Here is a 20,542-nt window from a genome sequence, read left to right on the forward strand (position 1 = left end):
ATATCATGCACTGTATGTCATTTAGGCAGGGGCCCCATGTTGCGGAAACACCGCGGGGGAAATGCTGAGGGAAAAGTGGTTAAGACATCTATATAGGAAAGGATTCTTTACTGTTAGTGTAGCCAAGCTATGGGGAAATAATGGAAAATATGATATCAGTGTTTAGAAAAGGATTAGGTACTTATCTAATAACATTGTGGACTGTATACTCGGGGGACAATTATTAAGGGTAAGTTCAGACAGAGTTTTTATTGGTCCGGAACCTGAGGCGGAGGCCGCCTCAGGTTCCGGACCAAAAATTGGGTAGCCGCGACTGAAAGCCGGTGCACTCCACCGGCATCCAGCTGCGCACTCCACTCCGGATTAGGCCCAATGAGGCCGGAGGAGGGAGTGTCTTCAGACCGAATCGCGAGGCGAAACTGAAGAATGAGAATCTCACTTCTTTTTCCGGGAGCTGGAACAGGCCTGAGTGGCTCCGACTGATTTCAATGGGAGCCGTCTTTTTGGTCAGGATTTTGAGGCGGATACGGCCTCAAAATCCTGATCAAAAAACTCAATGTGAACTTACCCTAAGGGGGCATTCACACTGAGTAAACGCTAGCTTATTTTGTAGAGTAAAATTACACTTGTAAATTTTGCTATCCCATTGACTTCAATGATATTTTTTTACAAGTGTAAAAATACGCCTGTAAAATGTCATTGAAGTCAATGGGATAGCAAAATTTACAAGTGTAATTTTACTCTACAAAATAAGCTAGCGTTTACTCAGTGTGAATGCACCCTAAGACTGGCAATTGTGATGCCTGGTATTGATTCCTGACGGGTGCGTGACTCCCTAGAATTACAATCCTTGTGCATTTATGTGCGGATGATCTCAAATCCATGCAAGTGATATAGATTTATACTAAAGAGTATTGTACAGAGATATAGCACATCATACAGACTAGGGCGCCCCCACATTCTACCCCCGTCAGCCTACAATCAAAGAAAGGGTGTTCTGAGTTCAAGAGCCTATAAATGCGCAATGGCGCACCAAAATGTGCAAAGTTGAGACACATTCATGGTCATTTTATTGGTGCATGTCAAATAGTAAATCTAGGCTACAGATCTTGAAGAGATAAGATGTTTGTGCATATGAGGATTACACTGTCTACCCATAAGTATTTGGACACCCATGCAAATGAAGATATCTGCAGTCGTGATGTACGTCATGCCTTCTGCCGTTAAAGAGGATTGGCATTAGTCACATGCAAGATGCCACAAGGTGCAGAGTTGTCCGATTTCGAGAAAGGGGTAATCGTTGGGTATCACAGACCCGACCAATGTTACTTCCAGGATGACAACTCCAGCTGTCATGTAGTGAAGTCTACCATGGCTTGGTACAGTGACAATCAGGTTAACCGACTACACTGGCCTGCCCAGAGCCCAGACTTAAACTCTAAGGGGTGCAGCAACCGTTCAAAATCGGTGAAAGAACTTACCTGTCTTCTTCAAACTGAATGGAATAAAATACCACTAGCCGTCATACAAGGACTTATGGAAAGCATGCCCGGAGGGATGAGGCTGTAACTGATGCTCGTGAAGGCTCTACCAACTATTGGATATGAAGAAATGTTGTTTTTCTATTCTACCAAATACTTATTGGTATACAGTATAACTTCTTTTCATTATATTCTGCAGTTTCCAGCAATTTTCCTCTCTTCATACTCAGTCTGAAGTTTTCATGTATCTCTGAGCTGGTAGGTGAAAACTAGCTGCCATACACTCCATACAGTATGTACAGAAGCTTCTCCTCTATAGCTGTCTTTCTCCCACTTAAAAATAGTCCCAGGAACAAGCAAGACATATAGAGAGAAGTACTGGATGTACGGCATGTACTAATGTTAATAAAGCACTTTGCTTATGGTAGAAATCCTCTGTCCAACTTAGACTAAGACTGTCTTTTTTTCTATCTCCTGCACCTCCTGCTCACTCCTCCTCCCCTGCTCTTCATAGGCTTCTATAGATCTGGTTTATTTGAGTTAATTTGAGATATAAAGTTTAGCAGAGGAACGTGGAGAAGGGAAACAGCCTGATAAGAGCAAAAACACCCAGTGAGTTCCAATGACCTCCAACACTGGAAGGTGTCAAATAAGTTCTCTGTGATATGTATATTATTTAGACCTCTGATCCTTAAAGAATAAGTAGGCTTTTAGGTATACTGTAACTCCAGACGATGCCACTTAACACCCTGCATCAGTGGCGTAACTACCGCCATAGCAGCGGAGGGAGCTGCCACAGGGCCCGGGACATTAGGATCCCGGTGACAGCCGCTACCGCTGCTATCATTATACTCGGAGGTCTTTTCGGACCCCCGAGTATAATGATTGGCGGACCGGGAGAGGTAAGAAACATAAAAAACACTGTTACTTACCTCTCCACGATCCTGCCAGGCCTCCTTCCTGACGTCTCTGACGTCACATGAACCCAGCCTGCGTCCCGAGTCATGTGACATCCGACGTCATTGAACAAGGACAGCAGCGGAGAAGGCAGCGGAGAAGACAGCGTAGGAGCCGGGGGACAGGTAAGTAACAGTGGTTTTTTATGTTTTTATTCCCCCGGGTCTCCAATTATTATACTCTGGGGTCTGAAAAGACCTCAGAGTATAATAATTGTTTATGGGTGTCCACAGTGGGACATAATACTGTGTGCAGGGGCCACTATGGGGGATAATACTGTGTACAGGGGCCACTATGGGGGATAATACTGTGTGCAGGGGCCACTATGGGGGATAATACTGTGTGCAGGTGCCACTATGGGGGATAATACTGTGTGCAGGAGCCACTATGGGGGATAATACTGTGTGCAAGAACCACTATGGGGGATAATACTGTCTGCAGGTGCCACTATGGGGGATAATACTGTGTGCAGGTGCCACTATGGGGGATAATACTGTGTGCAGGGGACACTATTGGGGATAATACTGTGTGCAGGGGCCACTATGGGGGATAATACTGTGTGCAGGGGCCACTAAGGGACATAATACTGTGTGCAGGGGCCACTATGGGGGATAATACTGTGTGCAGGTGCCACTATGGGGGATAATACTGTGTGCAGGGGACACTATTGGGGATAATACTGTGTGCAGGGGCCACTATGGGGGATAATACTGTGTACAGGGGCCACTATGGGGGATAATACTGTGTGCAGGGGCCACTAAGGGACATAATACTGTGTGCAGGGGCCACTATGGGGGATAATACTGTGTGCAGGTGCCACTATGGGGGATAATACTGTGTGCAGGGGACACTATTGGGGATAATACTGTGTGCAGGGGCCACTATGGGGGATAATACTGTGTACAGGGGCCACTATGGGGGATAATACTGTGTGCAGGGGCCACTAAGGGACATAATACTGTGTGCAGGGGCCACTATGGGGGATAATACTGTGTGCAGGTGCCACTATGGGGGATAATACTGTGTGCAGGGGCCACTATGGGGGATAATACTGTGTGCAGGGGCCACTAAGGGACATAATACTGTGTTAAGGGGCCACTATGGGGCATAATAGAACGCACAGAAATGCGTAGGAGGGGGTCGGTCGAGGTCGTCGGTGTCGGTCGGGGGGGAGGGGGGCCATATCAAAAGTTTGCCACAGGGCCCCGCCATTCCTAGTTACGCCACTGCCCTGCATGTAGACACGTGAGTGACGCCTGAGTGTGTACAAGTATATGGCATATTCACAGACTAAGAATGAGCGGGACCATTTACGGATTTGAGTGCGGCTGCAATGTTGACATACAAGAATGGACCGATGCTGAGACTTCCCTATAGAGCTGTAACTTTGATTTCACCTTACTCCATAGTTATATTACAAGGCTCTGTCTAAGTTTATCATTGCAGGATTACGCTGTTTTGGTTACTGTCTCTTATAAAAGTAGCCCATGTAGTTCACGGGTAATGGCTTCTACCCTTTCTGTTCCTGTCTTCTGCCAATTTAATCCATGGGGTCACTTTTAGGCTAAGGCTCCACGTACTGGTCTGCAGTAAAAAAAAATTGCTGTGGGAAAATTTTTTTTCCATAATGCTTTTCACAGAGTCAGTAGAGGTTTCCTTTGCGGACTTTCAGCTTCCATTATACCTACAGGGAAACCACCGGCGTTTCTGTAGGTATAACTGACATGCAGCAATTTCCAAAACTGGAATGGTTTTGGAGATCGTAGCGTGTCTGCTGCGCATATCTTTCCAAAAGGAGTGGACTGGATTAGCTAGACAAGCACAGTACGCTCGTGTAAGCGATCAGAGTAAAATGGCCGAACAGACATGCGCCGTTGGCTCTGCCCAAAAGTGGAGGCCGCCTCAGAATCCAGTACAAAATATGGCTAGGCGTGACTGGATGCCGGTGCAGTGCCATACAATGCACCGACATCCAGTCAAGGCGTTCCACTCCGGATTAAGCCCAAATGGATGGGCCTAGTCAGGAGGGAGTGTAGCGCCACGGACTGAAGAAAGAGCATGTCTCTTCTTTTTCCTGGGTTTGTTCCCGCTCATGGAAAAAGGAACCCATTGAATTTCATGGGAGGCGGGTTTTTTAGCTGGATTTTGACGCGGATTCCGCGTTACAATCCAGCCCAAAAAACCCTGTGTGAACCTGGCTTTTCTGTGGCAAATTCTGCATAGAAATCCACACCTTCTAGCTGGTATTTTCTGCTCACCATTTGCTTTAATGGGATTTCCCTGTCGTCCTCAACAGCGGCACAATGTGGGGTATTTCTGCCCCTGTGTGCTGGTAGGACAGGCGGATATTTAATTAGCCAATAAGATGCGTGGCAGGCCCTATAAGAGGGCACAAGAACCTCCCCTCTGCGTGTTTTTTTCTGTCCTGTGTGGACAGAGGACAGGTGTGAGGACTTGTGTCCTCTTACAGGGCTCAGCTGTTGAGCTTGATGTTTTTGTCAAAGTCACCCTCTTTCCTATGGAGAGGGTGCTGGTTAGCCTGCGTTGGCTTTTCCCCCTGAATCCTCCTTCTCCTCCCCCGCTCCCTCCCCTCTCCTCCTTACCCTTTCAGCGTCTGTTGAGCGCTGATCCTCAGAGCCGCACCACGCCACTGCGTCCGTGGTTACGGCGGGCCCGTGCGGCAGCCGGAACTCCTCTGTATGGCTGCATTCGCGGCGACCGCACTTTGCTTGCGCTCACTTCCGGTTTTGACCGGAAGTTCGCGGCGCGGGTTAGAGGTCAGGCCGGCCGGCGGCACGGCCAGCTAAACTATCGTTCACTTCACTTCAGGCTCCACTCCCAGTGTTCGGAGCCCTAGCGAAGGAGAGGGTGAGTGTTCCCCTGGCTTGGGGATTGCTGGGGAGGGGAGATAGTAGCCTTTATTAACCCCTGTTTTGGGGTAGTGGATGGGAGCGGTTAGCTCCTCCCATTTCCGGCCGGCCAGGTTAAAGGTCAGGCCGGCCGTGTCACTTGTACCTTCCTGCTGCATCTGGAAGGCTGTGCTATTATTGTGAGTCTGGTTATTGGTCTCACTGGCATTGCGTTTGCGTTTGTTAACCTGAGTCTGGTTATTGTCTGTCACCTTTACTCATCCGGTCTTCTGAACCTGGTAAGATCTACCCTTTTTTTTTTAAAAAAAAAAAAGTGCAATGGTATGATGCATGGTGACAGTTTGCATGGTCTATTATCTCTTTATTGCAGGATATGTCATCCTCTACTACCCCTCCTGGGGATGGTAGGAGGAAATCCTCTGCCAAGAGGAAACACCTTTCCTGTTTTAATTGCGACACACCGCTCCCTGATGGTAGGTAGCGGCTTAAGGGGTTGGTCCCTTTCATGTATTGTGGTCCTATAACTTGCCTATTATTTTTAGGCTATGAATGGGCCCGTTGTCGCGGGTGTAGAGGTCCTCCACCTGAGGAGCCCTCTCCCAGAGATATGATGGCCTGGGTCAAGGAGATGGTGAGTTTGGGCATCGCTTGGGTAAATAGGTTTTCCCTTGCTTGTTCTCTCCTTTTGTTTTGCAGGATGATTCCCTCAAAGGAATTCATGCCACCTTGTCTCAGCTTACCAAAAGACCATGCCCTGAGCACCGTTCCTCCTCCCTGCCACCTTTGGAACTGCTGCGGGTGGCAGAGGATGATTCTTCTGAGGACGACTCAGTAATTTCCGGCAGACCTGTGTTCCACTATGAACAAACAGGCAGGCTGCTGAAGTCCATCCGGTCTACAGTGGGCCGAGATGTTGACGGGGAAGCCTCCACGTCTGCCTCTGGGGGACATATTGCCTTCCATGCGGACGCCACGCTGTCCGACCTTATGGCACAGCAGTGGAAACAGCCAGAGAAGGGACACACTCTCTCCAGGATTTTCAAGACTTTGTTTCCTGTTGACACTGCCCAGTGGGATTCCTGGGGGCCTCCCCCGAAGGTGGATTTGGCCGTTGCCAAGCTGTCCCGCAGAACCCTGGTGCCCCTAGAAGATGGTTCCAATCTTCAAGACCCTCTGGATCGCAGGGCGGACTCTGCTCTAAAGAAGATCTACTCCGCTTCCTCTGCACAAGCCTCTGTGGCCATAGCCTCCTCCACGGTTGGCGACTTTCTGCGCAACCGTTTAGCCGCCTTGGAGCGGGATATAGATGCGGGCGTGGATAGAGACGAAATTCTGTCCTCTATGAAGAGAGTTCATAGGGCCGCAGATTATCTGGCGGAAGCTTCCCGCCATCAATTGAAGATCTCCGCCAAATCTATGGCGTTATCTACCGCTGCCCGTAGACCCCTGTGGCTAAAGCCTTGGCGTGCAGATTTTGCATCTAAGGCAGCTCTCTGCGCTCTCCCCTTTGAACCGGGAAGAGTGTTTGGCCAAAGTTTGGATGCCATTATGGAGGGTTTAGCTGAAGGTAGGGGAAGGTCCCTACCTCAAGCATCCAGGGGCAGACGTGCTCCCTCTAGAGGCAGAGGTTCTTCCTCTAATTATAGACGCCCGGCTCAGCAGCGGCGTTCTAGATACCGCCCTAGGGGTGCCGGACGTGGCGCTCCCAAGGAGGATGCCAAGAGGAAGCCTGAGTTTTGACGTGGGGCAGCTCCCTGTGGCCCCTCTTCCTGTGGGAGGACGTCTCGCCTCCTTTTTCAAAGCATGGTCCACCCACATTCAAGACCCTTGGGTGTTGAAGATTATACAGCACGGGTATCATATCGATTTTCACCTTCCTCCTCCAGATCGGTTCGTCATCACCCGAATCCTTCCACCTTCTCAGCAGTCCAGTCTGGAAGCCTCGGTCGCCGATTATGTTACCAAGGGCGCCCTGGAGAAGGTACCAACCTCAGATCACGGTCTGGGAGTTTACTCCCCCGTCTTTCTGGTCCCCAAAGTCACCGGGGGCTGGAGAATGATAATAGACCTGAGGTACCTCAACCAGTTTATCAGAAAGAGGTCATTTTGAATGGAGACCGTGGATTCCGTAGCTGTTTTTCTTCAACCAGGAGAGGTGATGGTTACCCTCGACTTGAAGGACGCTTATCTACATGTCCCTATTGCTCCTTCCCACAGGAAGTTCCTCAGGATTGCCGTTTCTATGGCAGGCCACAGGGAGCACTATCAGTTCACAGCTCTGCCTTTCGGCATCACATCCGCCCCACTGGTATTCACCAAGGTGATCGCTCCGGTCGCTGCGACCCTCAGACTTCAGGGTCTTTTCATCGTCCCTTATCTAGACGACTGGCTATTGAAAGCTCAGTCTCCTGCTGCCCTCCTCCAGCAGCTCAATCTTGCCATCAACTTCCTACAAGAATTAGGATGGATTATCAATTGGGAGAAGTCCAAAGTCGTTCCATCCACCCGAAGGAAATTCCTCGGTTTTTTAGTGGATTCAGAAGCGATGCAGATCTTCCTCTCCCGTCCGAGAAAAGAAAGGATCCAAGCCAGTGCACGATTCCTATTGCGCACTCGGCAGGTAACTATCCGCACTGTCATGAGAGTTCTGGGCCTAATGTCATCCTCGGCCAGGGCGGTCCCTTGGGCTTTATGGCATTTGCGTCCCCTACAGATGGAAGTGTTGAGAACCTGGAACAGGTCTCCACGGGGACTGCACAAGAAGATCTGCCTTTCTCCCGCTACCCGTCTTTCCCTCAGATGGTGGATACACCTGAAAGACGGAAGGTCCACGGTCCCGACAGTGTGGACCCTGTTGACAACAGATGCATCCCAGTGGGGATGGGGAGCCCATTGTCAAGACAAAACTGTACAAGGACGATGGAGATGTCCGGAGCTGGGGTCATCCAATCTCAAGGAACTCAGAGCAGTGTACCTGGCCCTAGTACACTTTGCCCCGGAATTGAAAGGCAAATCAGTCAAGATCCGCTCAGACAATACGACGGTGGTTGTTTATATAAACAAACAAGGGGGCACCAGGTCACCAACCTTGCTGAGAGAGACGAATCTCATATTCACCTGGGCAGAGAAGAATCTGGTCCAGTTGTCCGCTGTTCACATAAAGGGCTCCCTGAACATAGTAGCGGATCAGCTGAGTCGGGGTATTACCGTATCAGGAGAATGGTCTCTCAATCCAGACGTATTTCAACAGATCGTCCAGAGATGGGGTCTCCCGGAGGTCGATCTTATGGCTACCCGACTCAACGCCAAGGTAGGGACCTTCTGCTCCCTGTACCAGGAGGACAATCCTTTGGCAGTGGATGCCCTGTCCATCCCTTGGAGGTTCAGGCTGTTTTACATTTTCCCTCCAATTCCAATCATACCGAAGGTATTGATAAAAATAAGACAGGACCAAGCCTCGGGAATAGCCATAATCCCGTTCTGGCCAAAAAGGGCTTGGTTTGCTCAGCTCATACAAATGAGTCAGGGCATATATTGGAGGCTTCCCCCACTCCCAGACCTGGTAACCCAAGGAGAGCTGAGATGCCAGGATCTGAGGAGACTCAACCTGACAGCCTGGAGGTTGACCAGTCCCTATTGAGAAATAGAGGACTGTCACAAGCCGTCTTGAAGACCCTATCCAGCGCCAGAGCAGATTCGACTAACAAGAACTACCGTCGAATAAGTAACATCTTTAATGCCTGGAGTCTGCAGCATCAAGTGGACTCCACCGATCCCCCTACGGAGGCGATCCTGGACTTCCTTCAAGACGGACTAGACAGAGGTCTTGCTGTGGCCACACTCAAAGTACACGTTGCGGCCCTGTCCGCCTATCTGGGGAGGCGTTTGTCTCAAGATTTCTTAGTGAGCACCTTTATTAAAGGGGCAACTAGGCTGAGACCGGTGGTAAACACCCCTGTCCACCAATGGGACCTTATTCCGGTCCTAAACGCTCTATGTGTTCATCCATTTGAACCTTTGGAGGAAAGCTCCCTCAAGTCATTAACCGGCAAGATGGCGCTACTATTGGCAGTAACAACTGCCAAACGGGTTGGTGAACTACAAGCCTTGTCCGCTGAGGAGCCATATACCACCTTTTTCTCTGACCATGTGCAGCTTAGGTTCCTCCCGGGTTTTCGTCCCAAGGTTCCATCCGCTGTAAACAGAAACCAGATAATCTCCCTTCCGGTATTTTTTCCTTTCCCTTCTTCTGCTGAAGAAGAGAGATGGCACAAACTGGACGTGGTCAGATGCCTACAGATTTACTTACAGCGCACTCGCCCTTTTAGGCGAACTGAAAACTTGTTGGTCAGCTACACGGGGAGAAACAAGGGCGCCAAAGCCGCTAAAGCCACAATATCCCGGTGGGTGACCGAGACTATTAAAATCGCCTATACCACCCAAGGTTTGTCGGCTCCAGCATTTCTTCATGCCCACTCAACCAGGGCAGTGTCCACCTCTCAGGCAGAGAAGAGTGCCTTGCCGGTGGATCAAATCTGTGCAGCGGCCTCCTGGGCATCGGAATCTACCTTCATCCGGCATTATCGCCTGAAGGACCAAGTGGCAGGTTCCACTGCTTTTGCCCATACCGTTTTAAGTTCGGTTATGGGTTAATCCCACCCATCCTGGGGACCTGCTTGCTATATCCCCACATTGTGCCGCTGTTGAGGACGACAGGGAACGAGTGATTATGAAGATAATCTTGTTTCCCTAAGTCCTAACAGCGGCACAAGATTTCCCACCCTGGGAATCATATCTTATGTCTAAAAGCTGTATATAAATATTATGGAGGTACTTTTGTATTTACACGCAGAGGTGAGGTTCTTGTGCCCTCTTATAGGGCCTGCCACGCATCTTATTGGCTAATTAAATATCCGCCTGTCCTACCAGCACACAGGGGCAGAAATACCCCACATTGTGCCGCTGTTAGGACTTAGGGAAACAAGATTATCTTCATAATCACTCGTTATCAGGCGGAATCTGCCTGAAGATTGAGCATGATGCTTATTTTTCCTCTAGCTGAAAAAATCAGCTAGAGGAAAAATCCAACAGAGGAAACATGAGCATCAGACTCCAACCAAAATTAATGGAGTCTGATTTCAGGATAGCATTTGGAGCTGATTTTGAGGCAGAATCCACCTCAAATTCAGTGCCAAATTCCTCAGTGTGAACATGAACATTTTACAAGGCTGACAGAGACAGCGCTGCACCTCTCATGAGGCGACCTGAAGCAACCCCTTGAGGCAGCGCTATGCCGGGGCCCGGGGGGGGGGGGGGGGCACATTTTTGCTGACCTAAGCCAGTCCAGGACAAGCTGTCCTGGACTGGCTTAGCGTCACCGTCTCGGCAGCCCGGCATGGGAAGCGAGCAGTGGCCCCTCACGCTTAACAGAGAGCAGGTCCTCTCCCTGCCTGCTTTCTGCCTGCTAACGCTGCCGGCTCCGCCCCGCCCCCTCCGCATGGCCCTGCCCCTCCGCCAAGCTCCGCCCCCGCTCCGCCCCCTCCTCTGCCTCAGGCGGCACAAAGCCTAGGTTCACCCCTGGACAGAGATAACCTTCTTCAGCCCCATAGAAGTGAACAGACTTGTGGTCATGGATACATATTACCATTTCATTTATACAGTGGTCTCGGGGACACCATTATAATCATTGCCAGGGTCCCAGCAATCAAACATCAAGCTACACATATATTATCTACCCTGTAATCTAATCAATTGTTGCATTCAGTCAATTTTCAAAGGGGCCTAGGTGCTTCAAGTGACACCTCTGGCAGTGACCCCCTGACCTGCTGCCACCAACACGGTCTGCCCTCTGAGTAAGGATCATTGCAGACATCTGTATAAGAATTAAGGTCACAATATGCAAGCTCAGATCCCGCAAGGGTCCCCAAGTCTTGTGAGTTTCTAAGTTAAACGCAAAAACAATTTACTAAAAGAGCCATCATTATATATCATATACTAGAGTGGACACATTGACATGATGTTCGGAGAAGCAATGGCTCACGGCAGGATGCAGACAGGTCCAAGTAAAGCCAAGTCTCTTATTAGGGGGCTCCCTAACATAACGTTGCCTGGTTCCCCAGAAATTCCAATTACGGTACATTGGCCTGTATCATATCAAATAAGTTCCGAGAGCTGTCAAAATACATTGATGGTTCATGTCACTATTTGTCCTATTCCTATTTTATAGAGAAAACTATTCTTCATATATTTAAATTTTATATTTTTAATAATAATGAATTTTATTTGCATTCTATATCTATTGAAAGAAACATTAGGCCGCCCAGTGACTGTAATGGCTTTTTATTTAACCATACATTTCTATTTCATGTTGATAATTCAGTTTTTTTGTGTTTCTTGCATTAATATGAATCATCTGTCGCACATTTCTCTTGCCTGAAGGTAGTACATGAACAAATTAGTCATAAATCACATTTTCTGAGTGCTGCTGGTGGATTCTGATTTCTGGCAAATGTTACATTTTACAAGGCTCAAATTCCCCACAATTCATCATAAAGAGGAATGCAATGCAAATTGATGCAAATTCTTTGAAATAAAGAAATTCTCATAACTCTGCCATTATTTTCTGTGGCTGTTCAGCATAAATAATGGATTGCCTTTACTCTATGGATTTGTAGAATTACAGCAATGACAGATATATCTTGTTTTGTGTTGTGTTACTATGCTTGCACATTGTATGCTCCACAGTGGTCCACATACAGCATTATATACTCCACAGTGACCCCCACACAGTATAATATGTTCCACAGTGGTCCACATACAGCATTATATGCTCCACAGTGACCCCCCCCCCACAGTATAATCTGCTCCACAGTGGTCCACATACAGCATTATATGCTCCACAGTGACCCCACACACAGTATAATATGCTCCACAGTGACCCCCCACACAGTATAATATGCTCCACAGTGACCCCCCACACAGTATAATATTCTCCACAGTGACCCCCACACAGTATAATATGCTCCACAGTGGTCCCCATACAGAATTACTGTATATGCTCCACAGTATGCTCCACAGTGGAAGCCCACACAGTATAACATGCTCCCCACAATGGCCTCCACCCAGTATTATATGCTCTCACAGTGGCCCCCACCCAGTAATATACGCTCTACAGTGACCCCCACACAGTATTAAATGCCCACAATGGTTCCTCACAGTATTGTATGCCCCACAGTGGCTGTCACACAGTATTATATGCTTCCAACAGCTCCCCTCTGCTTCGGTGCTATTATTATACTCTGTGGTCTCCTCAGACCAGAGAAGGTGGTTAAAAATAACAAACTCATATAACAAACTCATACTCACCTTGCCTCATCTCTCCTGGGCATGCTCGCTCCATCCTGCTGTCTTCAGCGTCTTCAGCCCTCTTCAAGCATCACTGCTAAGTCCTGTGATTGGGCCTCAGCAGTCACATAATGGAAGAGCGCCGGAAGGGCCCAGGAGAGATGAGTATATGTATTTGTTATTTTCGATCACCTCCCCTGGTCTGCCATTTATTGGAAAGGGGCCTGGAGATATACCAGGGCTCCTTTCCAATAACAGTTTGTATAGTGGTCGGGGAACCAGGCTTTCCCTGACCGCTATGATAGTAGTTTGGGGCCCCAGCCATCTTCAGCTGGCCGCAAGCCCCATATCCCGCCGATACGATTTCGGAAAATAAATTATGGAAATAATTATTATTTTCTTTTAATTGTGTAAATTTTAGTAAAATACTTTTGACAAATTTTAGTTCCACTAGGGAACTTCATATTTTAATGATTTGATCGCTTTTATATTGCTTTGGTAGAATCGGTGTAAGGCCGGGGCCCCACGTGGAATAAACGCTGCAGAAAAAAATGCTGCATTTTACAGACACTGTGTAGTGGATGGGATTCTTGTGAACCCCATCCCCATAGTGCGGTAAAATATGTGCTGACTTCTGACAAGCTGCCTGACAGCTAAAGCTATGTTCAGTCTAGTCCACTGAAAATCGTCGGAGGAAAAAGAGGACTTTGCCTCCGCTGGCTCCAGGTCAAAAATGACGGACACACAACAAGCCCATTATAGTAAATGAGGTCTGCCAGTAACCGCTGTTTTAGCGGTCCACCCCTCCTTTGTTCGGGGCCTCGATGGACTGGAACAATGGAAATGCATGCTAATATGAACCTAACATAAGGGGCTAAATCCTTGTTGGAGTTCTTTCCAAAAACTGGATATTGTTAAAATTATTTCGGCTGCAGTGGTATCCACTGATAATGGGGGGGTTTCCACCGTCCCGGTATTGTATGTTGTAGTATGGGACGTTAGTTAAAACCATGACTTATAGTTATATTATTGCAGAGTCCGCCAGAGCCACTGCTACCTTGTTTGCCCGAAAATAAGCCCTGGTATAATTTTTCAGAATTTTTGGAGTATACTTGAAATATAAGCCCTACTCCAAAAATAAGCCCTAGTTGCAGTTCATTAAAAATAGTGTCCAGGCACGTATATGTGTAAAAAGGAAATAGAATACGGCAGGACAGATACAGTAGACCCTTCATCAAAGAAAGTAGACACCCCCAAAAGAAAGTAGACACCCCCAAACGAATTGAATATTGACTTTAATGGAGCTATCTGTGCCAGATGGCACTATTGAGATAGTTGTCCACAACAAAGGGTTGACTACCGGCAGTGCCGGACTCTCATAACACAGATCGGGTAGTCCCACTGTCATCACTCCATTCCTGAACCCGACTGTTGTGGCTGCTTTTGGTCACCAGAGACCTGACGGATCATGCCTTTGACAGGAGTGACGCAGATTTATGTCTGAGAGCCCATCCACCATTCTCATTGTTTTGGCTGTAAGGGGGTCCAGTGGAAACAAATAAGACATCCCCTGAAAATAAGCCCAAACCCACCTTTTGGAGCAAAGAATAATATAAGACCCTGACTTATTTTCGGATAAACACAGTAGTAGTAATGTGTTGTATTTGGTTGATGTATTGATGTATAACGTTTTGTGCTGTTTTATAATGGTTTTTGTATTGTCTAGTTTTATGCGGTTCCTGAACGGTTATTCAGCTATTCCTTAGTTACTATGTATATAGTGTAAGCCGATGGCTGGTCAGGTAATGGAGGGGGTGCACATCTCATCCAGACTACTAAGGTGGGTGAGATGAGAAAACTCCAGAAAGAACGTTTCTCAGCAGATAACTATTGTCAGCTGAGGGTTATTTCAGAGTTCCGGTTACTGGGCTGGATTTTTAGGAATGGCAGGTAGGTTGGTAGTGGGACCTGTCATTCCGCCCCCCTCCAGTCCACACTTTGGGGATGTTCCTGCAGCGACTCAGCTGTTGAGAGTCTCCTTTTCAAGAAGGCTTAAGAAGCCAGCTCCAGCAGCAGACTGGGGGCAGAGCTTGGCTGGAGAGCCAACAGAGAGGTCATATTTTTGGAGCTGTGACCTGAATGATTCTACTGGCTTTTGGATTTCTGTTATTCTAGGTGAGGTAACCTATTCTATGTTTAGTTAGAGCCTAGCTGGGCAGGTATGTATTTTTGTATTGTTTCCTTTTGTTGCTGCACTACCTTTTTTGAGTGAAAATAAAACTCTACTATTGTTTTAGACTAAAGAACCTGGACTTGTGTGTCTATGCCACCCCACCTAGCAACACCAGACCCTGACAATGGGTGCCGCTCTTACTCTGAGTTTTCCATGTTACTGGGAGGTTCGACTAAGTAACGCGCGCCTATTCAACTGCCATGGTGTCTCCTGTGTCTCATTCGCCTCCCACCATCAAGGGCAACACATTGTAGGAGACCAACAGAAAGAAGTGCACCAGAGAAACCCTCTACCATTATCCAACCATGACTTTCTTAACACTGTCGCACCCCATGGCTTGTGAAAGAGTTGGGCCAAAGCCATGTAACACAAGAAGGAGTCAGTAGGTGCCATCTTGTACTTTTGTACCAATGCTAACCCTGGAACATTGCATTATGGTGTGGAGGAGATAACCTAGAAATTCTTCCACTTAGAAAACCTTTCTGAAGTTGTTAAAAAGTGGGTTCAAAACACAATATGGAAACAATAAACTTTTCTCACCCAGAAAGATAGCGACGACCCCAAAACCAAATTAAAAGAACAACATCGTAACAGTTTCCTTTGCAATATTATTCACACTTTGGTTTAAAGATTTAGGTCGTGAACATTTCTGTCACACGGCCATTCATAAAACCATAAGTGTCTATGGGACGATTCTCATGTCTGTTCTTTCCTCTGACTGATTTTCATGGCCATAAAAAAAAACTGATATAATTTTTGTCCACTTTCAGACCAATATTGGGAGAGGAATGTTATTGTTTGCATAATAAGAAGTTATACAATTTTCCAATATAAGTTCTGCATCAATTCCTCACAGATTTCTAGATCTCTGCTTGCTGTCAATCATTCTGAATACTCCAGGGGATAAAAATCAGTCTTTGATCATGTGATATACAGTCCATAGTAATGTGACATACAATCTATGGTCATGTGATATACAGTTCATGTTCATATGATATACAGTCCCAGATCATGTGATATACAGTCCATGGTCTTGTAATATACAGGCCATGGTCATGTGACATACAGTCCATGGTCATATGATATACAGTCCATGGTCATGTGATATACAGTCCATAGTAATGTGACATACAATCTATGGTCATGTGATATACAGTCCGTGGTCATGTGATATACAGTCCATGGTCATGTGTTATACAGTCCATGGTCTTGTGAAATACAGTCCATAGTCATGTGATATACAGTCCATGGTCATGTGATATACAGTCCCAGATCATGTGATTTACAGTCCATAGTTGTGTTATATACAGTCCATGGTCATGTGATATACAGTCCATAGTTGTGTTATATACAGTCTATGGTCATGTGATATACAGTCCATAGTTGTGTTATATACAGTCCATGGTCATGTGATATACAGTCCATAGTAATGTGATATACAGTCCATGGTCATGTGATATACAGTCCATGGTCATGTGATATACAGTCCATAGTTGTGTTATATACAGTCCATGGTCATGTGATATACAGTCCATAGTAATGTGATATACAGTCCATAGTAATGTGATATACAGTCCATGGTCATGTGATATACAGTCCCAGATCATGTGATATACAGTCCATGGTCATGTGATATACAGTCCATAGTAATGTGATATACAGTCCATGGTCATGTGATATACAGTCCATGGTCATGTGATATATAGTCCCAGATCATGTGATATACAGTCCATAGTCATGTGATATACAGTCCATGGTCATGTGATATACAGTCCCAGATCATGTGATTTACAGTCCATAGTTGTGTTATATACAGTCCATGGTCATGTGATATACAGTCCATAGTTGAGTTATATACAGTCTATGGTCATGTGATATACAGTCCATAGTTGTGTTATATACAGTCCATGGTCATGTGATATACAGTCCATAGTAATGTGATATACAGTCCATGGTCATGTGATATACAGTCCCAGATCATGTGATTTACAGTCCATAGCTGTGTTATATACAGTCCATGGTCATGTGATATACAGTCCATAGTTGTGTTATATACAGTCTATGGTCATGTGATATACAGTCCATAGTTGTGTTATATACAGTCCATGGTCATGTGATATACAGTCCATAGTAATGTGATATACAGTCCATGGTCATGTGATATACAGTCCCAGATCATGTGATATACAGTCCATAGTCATGTGATATACAGTCCATGGTCATGTGATATACAGTCCATGGTCATGTGATATACAGTCCATGGTCATGTGATATACAGTCCCAGATCATGTGATATACAGTCCATAGTTGTGTTATATACAGTCCATGGTCATGTGATGAACACACAGGTGTATAGCTGATTACAGTCACAGCACAGTAATCAGACATCTGCTTGGTAACGAGCTGTGCACCTGTGTGTTCATCAAATGACCATGGACTGTATATCACATGACCATGGACCGTATATCACATGACCATGGACTGTAGATCACATGACCATGTATTGATTCTTATCTACTGGGATAAGCAGAATGAATGACAGCGAGCAGAGATCTAGAAAACTATGAGAAATTAATACACAAAGGATATTGGAAAATTATAGAACCTTCCATTACATAAACAATGACACGTGTCTCTGAATATTGGTCTGAGAGTGGACAACCCCTTTAACTCTCATACCATAAATTGTGTAACAGCTTTCTCTACCACCATTTAGGGACTGTTGTGTTACAATTCCTGCATGTTTAAGGCCGGATTAGCTCATTCCACCTGGTCACTAATACTCCCCCAGCTCCGGCCTTTGAAATGCTATGTTGTGCCCTTTAACGCGTTTGTCAGAAGCCTATTCAGTCAGCAAAGATCCCGAGCCAAAAAACTAAAGAATGAGGAGATTCTTCAGCGTGTAATTTCACAATGTGATGAGGCAGTCAGGAAAGTCTTCTATCTCCTTATAAGCTAAATGTGAGTGACCATAGATAAGTGACATGTAATCACTACTAACACCAATACTGCTCCAGCACAGCAATGTGTATAGGGAGTCTGTCAGGTGGAAAATGGCCCCCGAACTAAGGCAGGAAAGAGGGAATATGTTATTTGTCTCTGCATATCAGCCAGTGACGGCTCAGGGTCTGCATCAGCACATGGGCAGGTATTGGGTCTCATTGAGCTCAAGGGGTCCCATTGCTAGACTGAGAACTAAAAAAATCAGTTTTATTAGCAAGCCCGTAGCTAACCTTGCTGTTGTCTCTCTGTAACTCCCTGTGTCCTAAATTTTCCCTCTCTAAGGCCTTGTTCACATCTGCATCGGTAATCTGTTCGGGGAGTCTGCATGGGGACCCCCTGAACGGGCTACCGAACGCATTGGCAAGCGTTGTGCAATGAAAGCACACGGACCCCATAGACTATAATGGGGTTTGTGTGTTTTCCGCATGGACTCCGATTTAGCCGTGTGGACAGGAAAGTAGATCGTGAACTACTTTTCTGTATGCATGTTCTGTGTGGAGACCGTGCGGAAAGCACAAGGACCCCGTTATAGTCTATGGGGTCCATGTGCTTTCACTGCACACCGCTTGCCAATGCGTTTGGTAGTCCGTTTGGGGGGTCCCCATGCTCCCCGAACGGATTGCCGACATAGATGTGAACGAGGCCTAACCCCTCTGTAGCTGCTGTCTTCTCCAAGTGATGTATAGTGCTTCTGTAACTGCTGGTATATGAGTGACCATAGATAAGTGACTGACAAGCAGGGAAAGTTTTAATCCTGTTCATTTACTAATGTTTATTATTCCGTTCATTGTGCATTTTTTCTGCCCTGGGACTTGTAGTACCCCACCCTTGTTACACAGCTGTTGGTGATTCTGTATATATCTTTAGGTGTAATGAGGAACTACATATCATTATGTGGCTGGATGTTACAAAGACATATTGGTATAGAATGGTCAAATGACAAATAGTTACATCAGAGTAACTTCATTACAAATTAAATAAACTGTCCAACTTTAATTTTCCTTCCTCCGAAATCGAAACCTTGGGGATATTATCTTTCTAAATGCTTTTAAAAGGGAGGATGAAGTTTCAGAAACTGCAGAAATTATAATATAATCTAAACTAAGCAAAATTCACAGGTTGTTGTTTCATATACTGTGTTATGGCAATTCTGATTGGAAGCGATACCCTAAAGACTCCATTCCTATTACATGAAACCTGTTACTGTAAAATAAATGGATTGCTGGGAGGTTGTTTCGAAGACTTCACACATGTCTTGTGTGTATTGTCTTCCTGGTCAGAATTTTCCTTTCCTCCTAAAAGTTCTGTCTTTCCATCTCAAGAGTTACAATATTTATATAACTTTCACCTTTCTGGTTGAGAGAAAGAGCTGTGTATTCTCATCTTGACCATGTTTAGCTGAGGGAGCATTCACACGGAGTAACGCTGGGTGTGTATTACAGCTGTACACGCCGGCGCTACGGCAGGCTGCCAAATACTTCCCATTCACTTCAATGGGAGCGCTCGTAACGGCGGCGTTACGAGCGCTCCCATTGAAGTGAATGGGAAGTGTTCGGCAGCCTGCCGTAGCGCCGGCGTGTACGGCTGTAATACACGCCCCACGTTACTCCGTGTGAATGTTCCCTGAGTTTGAGTTAGAAAGACCCCTTTAGGGCCTGTGCCCATGATGTAACGCGGTGTTCATTCTAACACGTAAACTCGTGTCAGAGTCAGCGCTTCAAAACAGAATCCCATTGACTTCAATGGGTTCCATTTAACGTGCGTAACACATTGAAATCAATGGGTAAAAAAACCTCCCATTGATTTCAATGTGTAGCGCGCGTAAGACGGAACCCGTTTAAGTCAATGGGATTCTGTTTTGAAGCGCTGATTCTGACATGAGTTTACGTGTCAGAATGAGCGCCGCGTTACATCATGGGCTCGGGCTCTTAGGCTAAAGCCCCATGTTACAAAAATGCAGCATATATCCTGCTGCGTATAAGCCACAAAAAAACCTCTGTGTTTTATAATACTTGTAAAGTGAATGAGAGTCTACATAATCCATCCAAAAAAATCAGCTGTGGAAAATAAGAGAAGAAAATTCACTGAGAGAAATTGCAATGAACAATGTTGAGGAAAAAACCTGATACGTTTCCGCTGTGTTTTTTCCACAGCGTTTTTTTAATGTGCGGCCTTAGTTGGCCATGTTGGACTCTGTGTGCGTGCAAAAAACCGGGTTCATGGCAGAGAGGCTGTGTACACGTGTCAGAGTGTGAGCTCTCAAAACAGATCCCATTCACTTCAATGTGTGCCGGCTCACGCGCACTACACATTGAAATCAATGGGAGGCTTTTTAACCCATTGATTTCAATGTGTAGCGCGCATGGGCCGGCACACATTGAATTGAATGGGATCTGTTTTGAGCACTCACACTCTGACACGTGTATACGTGTCTGAATGAACGACACGTTACATCGTGGGAAAGAGCCCTTACTGTGAAAAGCGCTCTGGGAAAATCTGCAATATGTTTTTGCTTCACTTTTTGGTTGCGATCCGCTATATGAGGCCTTAGGGTAAGTTCACACGGAGATTTTTGGTCAGGGTTTTGAGGCCATATTCGCCTCAAAACCCTGACCAAAAAGACGGCTCCCATTGAAATCAATGGGAGCCGCTCA

General features: G+C 46.3%; 1 protein-coding gene across 1 annotated transcript in view; it reads right to left on the reverse strand.

Annotated features, from left to right (window-relative positions):
• TECTA (tectorin alpha) overlaps positions 1–20,542 on the reverse strand; it is a 93,404-nt gene that overhangs the window by 41,620 nt on the left and 31,242 nt on the right. The window lies entirely within an intron of this gene.

Source organism: Leptodactylus fuscus, chromosome 6, assembly GCF_031893055.1.
Source record: "Leptodactylus fuscus isolate aLepFus1 chromosome 6, aLepFus1.hap2, whole genome shotgun sequence".
Lineage (NCBI taxonomy): Eukaryota > Metazoa > Chordata > Amphibia > Anura > Leptodactylidae > Leptodactylus > Leptodactylus fuscus.